At 43.2% G+C, this 18093-nt stretch overlaps 1 long non-coding RNA gene across 1 annotated transcript; it reads left to right on the plus strand.

The window, feature by feature from the left end:
- The first annotated feature begins 12999 nt into the window (after positions 1-12999).
- On the plus strand, positions 13000-16218 carry LOC130596547 (uncharacterized). Its single transcript, XR_008971547.1, has 2 exons — positions 13000-13099; positions 15792-16218. It is a non-coding gene; the product is annotated as an uncharacterized LOC130596547 (long non-coding RNA).
- The last annotated feature ends 1875 nt before the right edge of the window (positions 16219-18093 follow it).

An 18093-nucleotide genomic window follows, 5' to 3' on the forward strand; every position in this document is an offset into this window, starting at 1 on the left:
GCAGAGGAGAAAGGGTTAATAGCATAAAAAATTACCTCTCCATGAGAGAGGAGGATTGAATTTCAGAAGGCAAGATCTTACAGCATATCCTGACTCAGACATGCTTTTACTGATTCAGCCATAGCATTCACTTGGAAAGCTTTACATCATGGCCTTGGCAGACTCCCAGGTTTTCCCAATTCAGGCTGCTATTTTTCCTTTAGCTTACCAAAAATAACCATGCATAGATTTAGTGTACTTTGTTTGCTGGTGTTTGCAGGCATGTGTGTGTTGTCAAGATTGCTCTGGTAAGGCAGAGACTATAGCAGGTTGGGTTAAAATGGGAGAAATACTGATTTGCAAGCAAAGCCACTCACCCTACAGTCTGAGGCTTTGGAAAGCTCCAAGCAGCTGACCTGTGATTGTAATCATAGAATCATGGAATGGTATGGGTTGGAAGGGACCTTAAAGGTCATCCAGTTGCAGCCCCCTGCCACAGGCAGGGACACCTTCCACTAGAGGTGCTTACTCCAAGCCCCATCCAACCTGGCCTTGAGCACTGCCAGGGATGGGGCAGCCACAGCTTCTCTGGGCAACCTGTGCCAGGGCCTCACCAACCTCTCAGGGAAGAACTTCTGCCTAAGAGCTGATCTCAGGCTCCCCCTCTGTCAGGTTAAAGCCATTCCCCCTTTTCTTGCCCCTACAGGCCCTTGTCCAAAGCCCTTCTCTAGCTGTCTTGTTGGCCCCCTTTAGGTATTGAAAGACTAGTGTTATAAGGTCTACCCAGAGTCTTCTCCAGGTATCTTCTTACTTGTTGCACTGGCCTCATCATCTGTGTGTGTGTGTTCCCAGCTCAAGGCCAGCATTTCTGTCCATTTGTTGTCGTTCTGAGAGGTTAATTTCTCCCTTCCCTGTGACACTCATGGTACAATCACTATCAGGGCAAAAAAAAAAAAAAATAGTGGCAGTGACTTTCTTCAGAGCAAGTTGTGCCCAAAGTCTGGCTTTAAAATGTTGAGCAAAAAAAGGTCAGTTGTTGCAGAAAAAGATGAGCATCACGACAACATCTCTGTACAGATTTGCTTACCTCTTTCCAGGCCCTTTTCCCACAGCCAGGAGGACAGAGCCTTAGCTGCTATCTCAGCTGTCATGCATTACAGCTCCTGGGCGGATGGAGCTGCCTTCTGCTTCATGCACTATGATGTGAAGTGACTGACTCACCCTGTTGCAGGGGATCCTTGAGTATATATCGCAGAAAAATGTGAAGGAAGACCAGCAAGATGCCTAAACCAAAATACTCAGCTGCCAACACCGGCATCCCCAGTGCACTCCTTGTCTGGGGGGCACAACGAACACCAGCACTAGCGTGATCGCCACTGCAGGACTTCCTAAAGCAAGATACCTTAAAGACAGTGCTCCTGCCAGCATCCAGGCCTGCAGTTTCAGAAGGAGCACATGGTTGTTCCTTGACTGTAGAAGGCAGTTGGCAATAGCAGTGAGCACTCAAACAGGTTTTCCTGAGACAGCTTACATAAAATAAATCACAGCATGTGTTACAGTAACAGGTTAGCACATATTTTTGCTCAAGCTCACTACTGGCCAGCTTCATTAGCTTCCTAACATGACTGCAGCAGGCTGACATGGTCTGTGTCCAAGCCAAGGATTGTTGCAGTGATCACCTCCACTAGAAAGACAAAAGAACCTGACAATCTGGTAGCTTTTGGTTCAAAAATTCATACAAGAAAATTATCTGGAAACCATCTCAAGGTCTGGAGGACTGGTGAATGGGGTAACTACAAAATGTCACAGGGTGCCACAGCTCCTTTTGCTGCATTTCTTGTCTCATAGGCCATAGCCACCCAACCCCTGTGGCACAAGTCCAGAAAATAAAAAAGACCAAAGCACAATGGCCATACAGTGTGTCACCATCATGGTCATGCTCCTCACTATTCTCACCCCCACCAGGAAATCAGTGTCAAGCATTAGTCTAAAGCAGGCTTCAGCCTGAATCTACTTGGACCATGAGCCCTGCTGTGATGCCATTAGTGAAAATGTCTCAGTCAGAGCTCTCTTGGGGAAAGCAAAGATGCTGAACTGCTCTGGATTTGGGAAATGGTTTGCTTTTTGCCATATGAACTGTGTAACATGGGAGTTGAGTGCTCCGTTTAGTGACAGGAGTATTCTTTGATTTCTTGTCCTTCCACAAACGATGAGGAAGAAGCTCACTGTTCAGATCACTTAATCCCAGGGTTTCTCCCTAATATTTTTTTTATATAAATTTACAGACCTCACTTTCCAAGTGGACAGAAACATATATGTACTTCTGTGATGCCACATGTCCCCATATCCTTTCAGTTGCATATTCTTTTCCTAACAACATACTTTCTTATTTCATCATCCAGCACCTTCATTTGTTATTTTTCTTTATTTTTACAAGAGTTACTTATAAATGCTGGAAAAGACAGAATATCTGTGAAACCTGTCCAAAGATAGTTTCTTCTGCCTAATGTAATGCTTGGGGTGGAAGGCTCTGTACATGCATTTGTACCTGGATTCATGCACACGTGTGAGTGTTTTCAGAATCCTTTTTAAATGCCCCCTTAAATGCTGATAATGCAAACCCAATGGTTCCATGCAACTCTGGCAAGTTAAAAAGTGTAGGTTGGGCAGCCAGCACCAACCTTAATAACCAAAAATAACTGCTGGGGTCTGAACCAAGTATTTTCTCATCAGTATGCAGCACCAGGTTGTAGGAGGAGGAAAATGAAGAGTGGGAGGATATAAAACAAACAGTAAAAATAAAAATGTCAGCTGTGCTCTGGCCTTCCTTTCTGCTTCTCACAGCCCACCCTAAGCAATGCATTTGTGGTATGCAACAGGCTGTGTACGGGGACAGGGTAGCACGCATATAGAGGAACACATCTGGTGAGCAGTTGCCTGGTTTTGCACTGCGAGTCAGCCAACAGCATCCACATATCTAAGTGAGTTCTCTGCCATTGTTGTAGAGTGGTTTACCCTTAACTTTTCCTTTGTAATAGGTTCATTCTTCAGCAAGCAATACTGCTGTCACTATTTCATCTTTGCTTCCCTGCTCACTACAGCCTTCATCCACACATACATACATAACAGTTGAACTCAGGGTGATTGCATTGGAGAGGGAGTCATTTGCATCAGAGAATTTGATATCAGTGCTTTATCTAAGCACTAAATACCTTTGGCTCCTAAGGCTGTTCCCTTCAAGGCAAACCATATTTATTTAGATGTGTAACACCATTTTGCAGGCCTGACTTTGGCATTAAAGTTGAAAACTGTGGCTTCAGTACTTCCAGGTACAGCACAAGATCTATATTAACATTACTTCTTGGGCAAGCTGTGGCTGTGTAAGTGTAAGAAAACAGAAGAACTCCCCTTCTCAGATTAACCTCACTAAGGCAGGCATGGCACATATCCTTTCCCTTTATTCTATTATTATGGTATCAGGAAAGTAGCTAGGGACAATTATGATATAGAACCATAGAATGGTTTCTATTAGAAGGGGCCTTAAAGCTCATCCAGTTCCAGCCCCCTGCCACAGGCAGGGACACCTTCCACTAGACCAGGTTGCTCCAAGCCTCATCCAACCTGGCCTTGAGCACTGCCAGGGATGGGGCAGCCACAGCTTCTCTGGATAACCTGTACCAAGGCCTCACCACCCTCACAGGGAAGAACTTCTGCCTAAGACCTTTGCAAGGTTAAAGCCATTCTCCCTTGTTCTGTCTCTACAGGCCTTTGCAAAGATTTCTTCCTCTCTGGGCTTTTTTTAATATAATAGAATGGGAGGAAGCCAACACACAGACTGCTACAGGTTAGTCTTCTCATTGTATTATTTCTGCTTTCTGACTCTGCTAAGAAACCAAGGCTAGAAGTTGAGCATAGGGTGGGGAAGACTCACACAAAAAGAAGAAAATAGCTAGACAAACAGGTAAGTATGTGTGAGCTGGTCCATGCATAGAACAGGAAGGAAGGTTGGAGAAGAGTGTCTCCCTGGGTCCTGGGGGTTACAGTAGACAAAGGAAAGAGATACAGCTGTGGAAATATAGCTGTGCACATGGAAGCTGTGATAGACTGGCAAAGTCAAATCGCTTCAGAAGCAAAATTAACTGTGATTAACTGATGCAAGACATCACTCAAACCAATCAAATTGTTATTTTGGGAAATCATAAATTTGTATCCAGAGTCAGTTTGTCACTCATTAAAATCTTATAAGAATGATTAGGAAATGATATTAATAAGTAAATGTTCTCCTTTTTTTCATTTAATAGCTTAAAATATAAGATGATCTCACCCTACTCTTACATGACCTCTGACCACCTCTCAGATGATTATTTTATTCTCATCCTTACTTTGAGGATTAAGTCCAGTCTGATTCTTTCTGGTGCTGCTATAGCTGAAGTCTCCTTGCCACTATCTTTACCTAGATGGTGAGTATTGTGTATTTGTACATCTGTAAATCATTTATGCCAACCCATTCTTGCTTCCTAGGGCTGGTGGCAGAGCAATGCTGCAGTGACGACAAAACACATGAAGAAGAGAAAAAGAAGAAGAATCTGTATGAATCCTTATGAGACAAATTAAAGGGTTGTACTCCAGAGCAGCCTCATTATTTCTCCATATTACAAGGTTAATTATTTTGGTGGTTACATGTAATAAATGAAAACTGGTTACTTGGGCCACTTCCACCAGACTTTCTGGATCACTTGAAAAGCTCTTCTTGCTAGAAAATCCTTCACAGGAGGGACTTTACAGATCAGTTTGGTGGATATGGTATGTGTTGATATGTATGGTGTGTATTGGTATGCATGCTGCGTATCTGTAGATTCAAACTTGTGCACAAGTCCATGGGTCCTGATGAGATCCATCTGCGGGTCCTGAAGGAGCTGGCAAATGAAGTTGCGAAGCCACTGTCCATCATATTTGAGAAATCATGGCAGTCAGGTGAAGTTCCCGATGACTGGAAAAAGGGAAATATAACCCCCATTTTCAAGAAGGGGAAAATGGATGATCCAAGGAACTACAGACCAGTCAGTCTCACCTCTGAGCCTGGCAAAATCTTGGAGCAGATTCTCCTGGAAGGCATGCTAAGGCACATGAAAAACAACAAGGTGCTTGGAGACAGCCAGCATGGCTTCACTAAGGGGAAATCCTGCCTGACCAATTTGGTGGCCTTCTATGATTTGGCTGCAGAACTGATGGACAGGGGTACAGCAGTTGATGTCACCTGGACTTGTGCAAAGCGTTCTACACTGTCCCACATGACATCCTTGTCTCTAAATTGGAGCGACATCAATTTGATAGATGGACCACTCTGTGGATAAAGAACTGGCTGGATGGCAGCACACAAAGAGTTGTGGTCAATGGCTCAATGTCCAGCTGGAGACCAGTAATGAGTGGTGTCCCTCAGGGATCGGTGCTGGGATCGGTCTTGTTCAACATCTTTGTCGCTGACATGGACAGTGGGATTGAGTGAGCCCTCAGCAAGTTTGCCAATGACACCAAGCTGTGTGGTTCGGTTGATCCGCTGGAGGGAAGGAATGCCATCCAGAGGGACCTTGACACACTTGTGAGGTGGGCTGATGCCAACCTCATGAAGTTTAACCATGCCAAGTGCAAGGTCGTACACCTGGGTTGGAGCAATCGCAGGCACAACTACAGGTTGGGCAGAGAAGAGATTCTGAGCAGCCCTGAGGAGAAGGACTTGGGTGCTGGTGGATGAGAAAATGAACATGGGCCGGCAGTGTGCGCTTGCAGCCCAGAAACCAACCATATCCTGGGCTGCATCAAAAGAAGCATGACCAGCAGGTCGAAGGAGGTGATCCTGCCCCTCTACTCTGCTCTTGTGAGACCTCACCTGGAGTATTGTGAGCAGTTCTGGTGTCCTCAACATAAAAAGGACATGGAACTGTTGGAACAAGTCCAGAGAAGAGTCACGAGGATGATCAGGGCACTGGAGCACCTCCTGTATGAAGACAGGCTGAGAAAGTTGGGTCTGTTCAGCCTGGAGAAGAGAAGGCTGCATGGAGACCTCATAGCAGCCTTCCAGTATCTGAAGGGGGACTATAGGGATGCTGGGGAGGGACTCTTCATTAGAGACTGTAGTGATAGGACAAGGGGTAACAGGTTAAAACTTAAACAGGGGAAGTTTAGGTTAGATATAAGAAGGAAATTCTTTCCTGTTAGGGTGGTGAGGCACTGGAATGGGTTGCCCAGGGAGGTTGTGAATGCTCCATCCCTGGCAGTGTTCAAGACCAGGTTGGACGAAGCCTTGGATGATATGGTTTAGCGTAAGGTGTCCCTGCCCACGGCAGGGGGGTTGGACCTAGCTGATCTTAAGGTCCTTTCCAACCCTAATTATTCTATGATTCTATGATTCTATGATCTTACTTTATTATAAAGAGCTTCCGTGAAAGGTACCATTATTAAAATATGCAGGAATAAGCATAGTCATTATTAAAGTATTACTCAAATTACATTCTGAAAAGGAGGGTTAAGTGCACCATTCACTTAGACTACACAACAACATATTTTTCCCAAACGCTTGTGTCACATTTCTGAGTAAATTATTCCTCTCTTTCTTAGAATTATCTGAAAAATAACAGGTAAATTATATGGGACAAAGCATAAAACAAATTTCCCAGAATACAACTTAAAAAAAAGAAAATAAAGCCAAACCAAAAGTTTTTAAAAATGAACAATCTCAAGTGCAGGTTATCATAATATGATTGCAGCAATGAATTCGCTTTACTTTTAAATTTTACATTTCCTTACATGGAGCTACTGGCAATTTAAAGCTGTTGAAATCTGTACTTCTTAAACCTGCTTTTCAATAGAATAACTACAGGAAACCCAAGGGATTCAGGTTAAGAGCAGTTTTATTTAATACATTGTCCTGCTTTGCTGAAAGAGAACGGTGATTTCACCATTGGCTCAAAAGAGACCTCTTTGATTTGCTTTCAACTCATCCATGCTTCACAGTGCAATTCTCTATTTCTTTTTCTCCATATCTAGAAAAAAAATAATAAATGCCAGTGTGACATATTTTCAGAAAGTGACAACATGGTTTAGAAACTGTCAGTACCTAATGAAGCATTTCAGCTCTGTTTTATAAGCTGTGATTATCATGATCATTTTACTGATACATATATGGATTTGACAGCTGCAGCCCTTTAGCCTTTTAAGTAATCTGGTCAGCAAAATTGCTAGTATGTAGGTCAATTTAACCACTTCTTTCTAGGTTTTCTGGTGTTTTTTTAGTCATATGCACTGGGTGTATTTTGCTTCTTCTGTGTAGGAAACAGAGCAGAGAAGACTTGGAAGATATTCAACAAACTCAATTATAAACTCAGGAACTTCTTATTACTTACTATGTTTGCTCAAGGCAATGCGTCATAGAAGTTAACACTGACAGAAAGGGTCCGACCCAAAATTAAAGCACAGACCAGAACTTTTCCTCCTGCTGCTCTTAGGTTATCAAAATGCTTGGTTAATTGTAACTCTTCTTATATAGATCTCGAGATGACAGGACTAATAATGTAGCTGTAGGAATGGTGAGAGGAGAAAAAGGGAATGAAAAGCCAGGGATTAGGTGCTAGACTAGCATTAGGAAAGAGCCCAGACAATATATATGAAACCAGTACTTAATGCCTTTCTGCAGTTTTCAGACCCATTCACTTTGGTAGATAGAAAAACCCTGTGCCCTGTGTCTTTCTGTCTGCCTATGCATGGTATCAGCTGCCATATCATTAGCTTGGTTTCAATGGCAGAAGTTTAGTGGTCCTGGCAACACTGAGTGCAACCAAGCTTCTGCTGACCCAACATGGGGATGGTGCAGAAGCTACATGTGCAAACCTAGGTCAGCACAACCTTGTACATGAAAATACAAAACAGTGGATACAATGTATAATCACAGAATAATTTGGGTTGGACGGGGTCCCAGGCTCAGAACTGGTTTGGTTGCATAGGGCTTTGTCCTCCAAGAGCAGACTCCCCACCTTGCAGTATTCACTGTGCTGGCTTGCTTTTTTGCTTTGCTTAGACGACAGCTGATTTGAGTCCAAGAGTCCAAGTAATCATGGTGCTGAGTGAAGTGTTTGAATGTGCAATTCCCTTTAAGCATGAAGGGGTCCTGGTGAAGCTCAGATGCCTTCAAAGCATCCCCACGGAGATTTGGACTGAACTGATTGCACATGACGACTGCGCAGTCTGACACACAACATGAGTGGACCTCATCAGCAGTTTGTTATCTTATTCACAACAGAAATCCTCAAAACACTGATTGGGCAGTGTTCCCACCCCTTGATTATCACCAAACCTTTGCTGTTAGTCTCAAAGATAAGAAAGCAAGTTATGCATGATTTGCCTAATGAATTTATTTTCCTTTGAACACTAGAGGTTTCACACTGAAAAGGTACCATTATGCCATTGTTCCAGGCTGGAGATCTGTAACTAAAGTTACTTTTCCAGCAATTTTGAAAAACTTTTTTCAGACTATGGTTAAAAGGTCTTTTTTTGTTTTTTGTGACATGGTTGGTTAGTTTTCAGGTTGGTTCTGCAACATGTCAGGTATAATCTTTTCCTGGAAATAAGTTCTTTTTCGCTTTGAAATCAAGGTGCTTGCTCAAGCAGCCAGACATAAGGAGAGCCGATGATGTTACACAACTGCAAACCCACATACAACATCATCACAAGTGTTGTAAATGATGATCACAAGGCAAGTGCCACCATTTGCACACTTGTGCTAGATATTCATGCTGTGCATGAAATGTTTTTCTAAGCCTACACTTGTTGATGGTAGGACTAGCACCACAAGACACCAAATTCACATGAAAGTTAGCGATTCACATGTATGTGTGTTTGTGCCTGGGTGTGTGTACACGGAGATAATCACACACATAAAAGCTAAATGCCAGATATATTTTAACATCAATTTATAGGTAAGTTGTCTTTCTGCAAATGCTAATTTGTGCCTCTTCCTGGAAACCACCTACAGATAGCCAAGAACTAAAGAAACCTTGAAAACTGTCATAGCAACCTTTCAGATTGCAGTTGGGAAGCCTGTGCAACACTGGTGCCTTGTTTCAAAACTGACATCCAAAAATTCAAATTTAACATCCAGCACCTGTTTGGTGTTTTTCTAAATCAGGGCCATTCACAAAGGTAGATGTTTGCCCATGCTCTCACAGCACAATCAATTTTTAACCCATGGGATACATTCTCAGTAAAAATTCACCCAACCATGTTCTCATTAAGAACTGCTTCATGATCTTTGCTGAAGTGAAAAATGCTCCCTCTGTTTCACATGAAGCTATAGCATAATCTTCAGAAAGCAGCAATCACAGATGGGAATTCTTTCCCCTTCTCAGTATTCTTTGTAAACAGATTTTTCCTATGAGAAATGATCAGATGAAATACATTCCTGGAACAGTGAGTACAACCCGGTGTCAGATCTCAAGGATCTTGATTTCATTTTCCAGTTACTGTACAATTGAAATAATCATGAGTGCCCAGTGAGCAGCTATGCTGAGTCAGAAGATCTAAATTCTTAACAGTTCGTTGCACCACAAAATTTACTACTACCTACCACAGTTTAAGCAGGAGTGCACAAAAGATTAGCTAACAAAGGACTAAACTCTTTTTTAGACAAGCTGGTGGTCTAAATCCAAAGTTCATTAATGGGTGGGCGGTTCAGAGTACCTTTTATTTTCAAGCAGCAGAATCAATGGATGAAGTCAGTTCTAGTGCAACAGATTGGAATATTGAGTGGATCTTAGAATATGCATTATATATGTTGTCTTCTTTGAGAGAATATCCTGGAAGTCTCTTTCACTGTTTTTCATTCCAACAACAATGTGGCTCTGTTGGAGCTCTGGACAGCAGCTGTACATTGCTCTGCAGCAAACATTTTTGTAGAGAAGCCAGCCCACCAACCCGTGCACACCAGTACCCTTGTGCCTGCAGCAGAAAGTTGTGCCCATAGCTTTGCTGCTCCAGAATGGACCTCACAGCTTCCCCAAGCACAGCACTCCTTTCCTTCCACTGCTATCTGCACTCAAAAGTGCATGTCTGAGTTCCACTTTCATTTCGCCTCCATGCCTAGGACCTGACATGCTGCCCTTGCCCATGACCATGCAACTCCAATATCACAGAATCATAGAATCACAAAATGGTTTGGGTTGGAAAGGACCTTAAAGCTCATCCAGCTACAACCCCTTGTGACAGAAAAGGACACCTTCCACTAGACCAGGTTGTTCCAAGCCCTGTTCAACCTGGCCTTGAGCACTGGCAGGGATGGGGCAGCCACAGCTTCTCTGGGCACCCTGTGCCAGGGCCTCACAACCCTTACAGGGAAGAACTTCTGCCTAAGAGCTCATCTCAATCTCCCCTCTGGTTAAGGGGATCTCCCCTGGTTAAGGCCATTCCCCCAAGTTCTGTCCCTCCAGGTCTTTGTCCAAAGTTCCTCTCCAGGTTTCTTGTAGCCCCTTTAGGCACTGGAGCTGCTCTAAGTTCTCCCCGGAGCCTTCTCTTCTCCAGGCTGAACAAGCCCAGCTCTCTCAGCCTCTCCGTGTATGTCTCTGTGCTGTCAGCCATGAATAGACCAGTTCATGAAGAGATCAAGGCCCTTTCTTATACTTTCCTACTGTTCTGCAAGAAGCGTGTGTTGGTCTACAGTTGTGCTCACTATAAGGCTCAGTGTAAGACACAGAATGAATCAAGCAACTGTAATAGATGTCTTCTTCTGATGGCAGATTTTCTATACTCAAAATGCAGCTCAAAAAAATGCAGATTTTCTTCCTTTTAAAAATTTGTCTTTCTGTATTGTCCCAGTCGTAGAGCTGTTTCCTCACTGCCTTTCTTCTAACATTTGTAAAGAAGCTGAAAAGCCTCTTGCTTGTCCCTCGCGGTCTGCTTCCCATGATGCTAAGCCCAAGAGAGAGCAAACACTCATGAAGGGACTTTGGACAAGCTCAGGGGAAGCTGACTGAAAAGGACATAGGCTCTGGAAAACTCTTTTGGGTTTCTTCACCTTATAGGTTCTCAGGCTTCCACTTGGACCAGCTTAAAATTAATGCATACATGTTCTCTTCTGCTGGCTGAACGCTTGCAGACAGCAACCCTATGAAGCATGTGTACTGTCTCTCTTTTTTGACCTTTTTTCCTCCCTCACACAAACAAAAACACAGACACACAGACACACACACACGCACACAGAGTCACAGCTTGTCAACAGCTTTAGTGAAGTAAAATACAAATGATAATTAGGAACATGTGACCCTGAAAAAGCAGCACAGAAACTAAAAGGTCATCTTTTTTTCCAAATGACCTAATTAGAAAAGCCTGGAGTGTTGGCTACAACATAATGGTTTTACACAACTTTTTAACGTAGACTTCCTGTTTTAAAACAGTGCAATTTAGCACCCAAAAAAAAAAAAAAGTGATTAAAAAAAAATGAATTGGCATTTAATGCCAGCAAAATTAGGCCTCACGACAACATCTGCCTTGAGCAATCTCCAGCCTGTTAGTTCTATCAATGGAGCATTGCAGGTTTGCCATCCCAGAATGACTATCAAGAAGTCAGCACCAGGACATGTGCCAGCTTACAAGAGAGCCTAAAGAGGCACTCCAGCATCACATGGAGCAGCCAGGCATGTGGGGCTCCACACAACTCTGCCTGCAACCCCTGGCTGCACCACCCATCTGGAGAATCCTCGCCAGAGGCAACGTGGGAAGCAGAAAGGGCAATGGAGCAAGGAGGAGAGGAGGTGGAGGCACAAAGAAACCTCCTCACTTCTATCTCTACATTCCTGTTTAATAATTTTCTCTGTTCTGGTGAACATACATGCCATTTATTTCTGTAAAACTATTAATCCCAACTTATTCATCATTTAACAAAGCTATATTTAGTTTATGGCTTTTCCCCATAAATCAAACCCTGCAGGGTCCTCAGTTTTGAACAGTTTAATTGTGGCAGCCATTCCCAAACTGTAGGGCATGTCACCAACACAGTGGGAGTACAGAGGGCTGCGAGATTGGCTCAGGACAGCAGCAAGGGGAGGGGATGAGCTGGTTCCCAGGGTGGAAGCAGAATAACCAGTACACCATGGGTCTGGCCTGAGCTAATTACACAGAGGGACAGAGTCCATGGTGAAAGAAAGAGCTGGAGAATATAGCTTGGGAAGGACAGAGTTTAGGCTGTACTCTAGGTTATTAAAGGCAGCCAAAGTGGATTTTTGTGAATCTAGCTGAAGAGAAGCCCTAGCTTTCACATGCAGAGAGGTTTAAAGCTTTGCAGCCATCGTAAAGGTGGGAGGGACATGAAGCTTACACATACATGTCCCTGGGCTCTTAGAAGTTCTCTGCTCATAGTGGTTTCATTGGGAATCAACAGCATTGCCCATTTCTCAGGCAGTCTTTGTGTCCCAGAGGATTGAGCTGGATGAAGCAGGATGGAAAAATAATATATACTGTGCATATAATGTGCTTCTTAACCATTTTTTCCAAACTTACAAAAGCATGTGATCTTCATTGAAAACTCTGCACATGCTAAATTTAGATCTCTAAATTAAAACTACTTATTTGAGAGAGTGTGTAATGGAAAAGAAAGAAAAGAAAGAAAGCAAGAAAAGAAAGAAAGAAAGCAAGAAAAGAAAGAAAGAAAAGAAAGAAAGCAAGAAAAGAAAAAAGAAAAGAAAGCAAGAAAAGAAAGAAAGAAAGAGAGAGAGAAAGAAATAGAGAAAGGAAGCAAGAAAGGAAGAAAAGAAGGAAGGGCAGAAGGAAGAAGAAAGGAAGGACAGAGAGGAAGGAAGGAAGGAAGGAAGGAAGGAAGGAAGGAAGGAAGGAAGGAAGGAAGGAAGGAAGGAAGGAAGGAAGGAAGGAAGGAAGGAAGGAAGGAAGGAAGGAAGGAAGGAAGGAAGGAAGGAAGGAAGGAAGGAAGGAGGGAGGGAGGAAGATGCACTTAATTGATAAAAGCCCCATAATATTTCCCCAGCTTCATTGTTCTGAAATGACTGCATGGATTTTATTCAGCTGTTTATTTTTTCGTTTCCTCTGGTTTGAGAAGAAAAAATGTCAGATTTTAGCCTCAAAGGTAATTTTACTATGAAAACCACTGAAAATGGGGGTTGAAGAATAAAAGAATTATAGCAATATTAGTAATAGCACAATGGTATTATGTATTAATAATGGTTTCCTCATGGTAATACTCTTAGTTAACAGTGGATATTTCAGCAATAATTAGTCAGGGGCATTCAGACATACTCAGTGCTTATAATATACAACCCAGAATGAAACAAGAGGCATTGGCAAGATGCTGTATGATTTGTAATACAAGGTGTGTGAAGCTTAGAGAGTAGCAATTTGCATTTTCCCTGTACTGTACTCAAAAAGTAGTCATTATCCTCAAGATTTTTTCTCTCCATACATGCAAGGGATAGCGAATCCCACCAAGGCAGAATCTAGTCCCTGTAAAGTATTCACACCTGCATGGGGCTGTCTGCTGATCTGGGGGAGAATCAGGTCACTAAGACGTAATTTGGTTTCAAAGACTGAAAGGTACTAATTTTATGTGCCAATAAATCCATCAGATCACAAGGAGACTGGGGAAATGCTTTTATCTTGAAAATGACAGGCATTAATAATGTTACCAGAATTTCCCTTATATATAACTTTTATAGCTTCAGGACTCTTCAGTATCTGCACAATGTGAAAGCTTCTGAAATATAAAAGAACATGTCCCCTTCAGAGTTACTAGCATTACCAGCATGGGTGAAATATGTTCTCAAGGAAAAGAAGAGGTTGGATAAAAGAGAGGAAAGCCATAACTGTTTAAGAGAGGCATATTATATAGGCACTTGCACTGATAGCATTGCAGCTGGTTCTGTAGAGGGAATGATCAGCTCCGGAGCAGGGTTGCAGCCACCAGTTCAAGAACGGAAGATTTGCGCTACATTTCTGTTTGCATGAGACATACTTTTCAGAACAACCACTGCAAAGTCAGTGGGAAATTTATCACCCCATGCAAAATGAGTTTCACAGCAAGCACTCCAGAAAGTCAGAACCACAAACTCCAAGTATGATCTGGATGAGCAGTGTCTCGCCTCTTTGCTCAGAGCATCGTAGTCTCTGCATCTTCCCTCGTCCTTCTTCAGACAAGGTCCTGGGAGGCAATGGATATAAAATGGCTTCTTGAAACAAAAAATGGATGAATAAAGGACTTTATTAGGATTGCAGGTCATGTTTTAATAGCATCAGTTTAATGGGATGTCAGTCCTCCCTCCACTCCAGGATAAAAAACAACAAAAAGATTTTCCTATTCTGTACACGCCATTAGAGCTCTACATTGCATACTTCTTACATACATCTGCCTGGACTTCAGTGGCAAATTCCTGACAAGAATATGATAAACACAATCTACCCTTGCACTTAGTCAGGCCTCTAATAATTTTGTAGCAGGGTGCCAACGTGTATCTCAGCTGGATGAAGCTGGAGCTAGAATGCCATGACCTAAAAGGGGACTGAGCGACACCCAGGAGGAATGTCGCCTGATACACCTAAGAATTAGCAGAGAGAAAGTATCTCATGGGCAGAATATAATGCAGGAATGAGTCCTGTGGGTTGAGTGGACATCCTTGCAGGTAGCACTTACCGGCTGCCCCATGTACTTAGCCTTCAGCAGTCTGTTTGGATAATTTTTTTTTTTTCTCTTTTTTTCCAAAGTTAATGTAGTTCCTGGGAACGGTTCAGTAATGGAACTCTGTGAGGAGTTAGTGCACCTGCTTTTTTGTCTTCTCACCTTACTTAATAGTCTGTCTAATATACTGGCCTATATTAGCTATGTCATACCTCATACAGGAGCTGAATCTTTGCCAAAATATTGCAGAGCTCAGAGGGTGGGGAAGAGAGATCACAGAAGCAGCAAGCCACACAACTTTTTGGTTTTGCAGCTTGAACTAGTCACCCCACCCCCGCTTCTCTTTAAAAACCAATGAAAAAACACACCCCAGCAAAATTATACAGGTGGACAATTAGATTTATTTACTGAAGTTCTGTAACCTTCTTTAAGATACTTTAAGATAAATCCTTTAAGATACTTCTCATTAATGTCATGTTAGCACAACACACTGAGATTTTTACAATGCAGCAGAGATTCATTGCTTTTGTTAAAGGTTATTTGAAAGTGTGTGGAGAGCAGATCTATAGAAAATCTACAGGATATTCCATTTGGTTCACATGATTCAAGCTCGCTGCAGACTGTACAGTCACAGCTTCCCATTTCTGCTGGAAGTACTACAAGCTATTATATATTTTTTTTTATTAGCTAGAATGTGCAGATATGGAAACTGAAGGATACACAGCTCCTTCCATTTCTCACTTCCAGTCACCCACTCTCTCTTTCTTTCCCTTTCACACACGCTTCATTGATCTGAATTCTACATTTATTTTCATCAGAGAACAGACTTAGTTGATCACAGAAAGTTGCTCATTCCAAAGTGGAAAGATTTTTGCTTTGTTTGGCAATGGGAAGCATTTTTAATAGGTTTGGGCTTTCAGAGTTCGCGTTTCATAAGCTAACTGCGTGACTGGACTGAAGCAGTAAGAGCAGAATAGGCAATACAGTATGCAGAGACAGCTTTGTAAAATAAGGTCTTTCTAATACTAATGGCTTTATTACCTCAGTATTGAGCTTAGAAACTTTCTTAATCACAGAAGTCTTGTATACAAAATAATTTCTGGTTTTCCTCTTGGTCTAATTTATTGGGGTTTTTTACTTTTCTGCTCAGTGAGCACCAAACCAGACAACTGGCAGTGTCTGACACTGTTGCCTGATTATTAGCACAAGCTGCAGGGTTTACAGGGTCTGCAAAAGGGACTAACTTGTTTGTGCTGACCCACCAGAACCCCAAAACACTCCTTCTGCATTGACATGAAATACTGAGCACCAGCTGCAGCAAGTTGAACCCCAGCTCCTGGATGGACTCTTGCAAGCATCCTGCTTGTGGCTGACAACGAAGGAAATGTTGCAAAGGTTATCTATGCCTCAAAGGCAACAGCAGACCCAGGAACTCACATTCTTGAAGCTGTCGCTCAGGGACTGCTGAACATGTATATTATGACTGCAGGAGTAAAGCTCAGAAGTGTGGCGTGCAAGTAACTGAGTTCTCACTAGGGACTGGGAAGAGAATTCAGAATAAAATCTTTCTCTTTTAATTTTATTTTTTTCTTTACATAACCAATTCAGATAGCTATATTCCTTAACTGCTAGGTAATCAAACACAGAGATAGTTCCCAGACTCTACAAAACTGGCATGCAGAAGGTGCAGGAGGCTGGGGGACGGGGGTGGGAGCAAGGGATGCCTGTTGATGTATCCATGGGAAAATATATCTGGAAGCCACTCCAGCAGAGCCCTGTGCTGTTGCAGAAAAAGCTACTTGCAAATCTGTAGCAGGTGGGGGTACAGTTCTCGTCCAATGAACAAATCCTGCTCCAATAGGGTATGTTTAAAGGCTGTGGTTTTAAGGGTTATTGCAGCTTCCCTATACTCCATGGAAGAAGGAGGCAAAAAGCTGTATTGTGGATGAGCATGTGGCAGTGAACATGAAATACAACCTTTTGGGCATGCTGGGTGGCCATTAAGAAATGTTGCCTGCACTGAAGCTCCCATTCCCAAAGATTTAGTTCAGTAACATAAAATATGCTCCCGAAATTGATCCCTGCAGCTATGGCCCCTCTGATACATTGCTCCCTGCAGCTATGGCCCCTCTGATACATTGCTCCACAGCTTGAAGGAGCTGTGGCCAGAAGTGCAGAGTACGGCTCAAAGCGAGAAGGATGTCATAAACTCCACAGATTTTTAGACCTGTAGAAAGACAATAAATAACTCAGTAAGCATTTCTCTGGGCAGGCAGCACTGTATTGCACAGGAGGACAGTGTGTTACAGCTTCTGGAAGTCACAGCAATTATTGAAACAAGAACTCCATATTGTCTTAGCATCAGTGTAAGTCTAACAGGCAGATGTTGTCCTCCTGGTCGTCTGTGAGCATCCTGATATTTTGGCAAAAACAGCCAAAATTTTTGGCAACAGAGCTGGATTATCAGATTTTGGGGAGCTTCCTGATGGCACTGCCATACCAAGCAGTCACTGGCATTCCAGGGATGAGCAGCTACCCTAAATCCTGGCAGTTCATCACAGCAATACTAACTCCTGACAGAAGGAGGAGTCCTATGCTGCAGCAGCACAAGAATATCTCTTGTGTGTTTAAGAAGTGGTCTGGAAAATATGGCTTATGAGGGTAGCGTGGGATTGGGCAATGCACCAAAGGCTTCCCATAACGTGTTTGAGGCTGGCACAATCTTCACAGTAGGGACTGCCCTGGCCTCATGGGCTCCATACTCACAGTCAGAAACAGCCCTGTAGAAGCATGTTGCTCTCACATGAGGTACATGGAAGTACACAACCTGCAAACATCGTGTTTCCATCACCACTTCCAGTGATGCCCTTATGGCTTGTTGCTGAGGATAGGAGAGAAACTGAGGTACTCAGAAGACTCAAGCGTCTGCCAAACTGACAGCCCTCACAATCACAGGTAGGCCTTCACAGTTAATATCTCCTTCAAAATCTAGACCAGGTTGCTCCAAGCCCCATCCAACCTGGCCTTGAACACTGCCAGGGATGGGGCAGCCACAGCTTCTCTGGGCAACCTGTGCCAGGGCCTCACCACCCTCACAGGGTAGAACTTCTGCCTAAGAGCTCATCTCAATCTCTCCTCTGTCAGGTTAAAGCCATTCCCCCTTGTCCTGTCCCTAGAGGCCCTTGTCCAAAGCCCCTCTCCAGCTTTCTTGTAGCCCCTTCAGGCACTGGAGCTGCTCTAAGGCCTCCCCTTAAGGAACCTTCTCTTCCCCAAGCTGAACCAGCCCAACTCTCTCAGCCTGTCTCCAGAGCAGAGCTGCTCCAGCCCTTGCTGCATCCTCATGGCCTTTCCTGGACTCGCTCCAACAGAGAAGGAGCCATGGGAAAAGGTGTTGCAGATGTTGAACCCACATCTCAAGCATTATTTCTTTTTAACTTCTAAATTTTTACCTT

This window comes from Pezoporus wallicus, unplaced genomic scaffold (genome assembly GCF_028554395.1).
Source record: "Pezoporus wallicus isolate ANWC-B61680 ecotype Strahan unplaced genomic scaffold, APGP_CSIRO_Pwel_v1 contig_4322, whole genome shotgun sequence".
Taxonomy (NCBI): Eukaryota; Metazoa; Chordata; class Aves; order Psittaciformes; family Psittacidae; genus Pezoporus; species Pezoporus wallicus.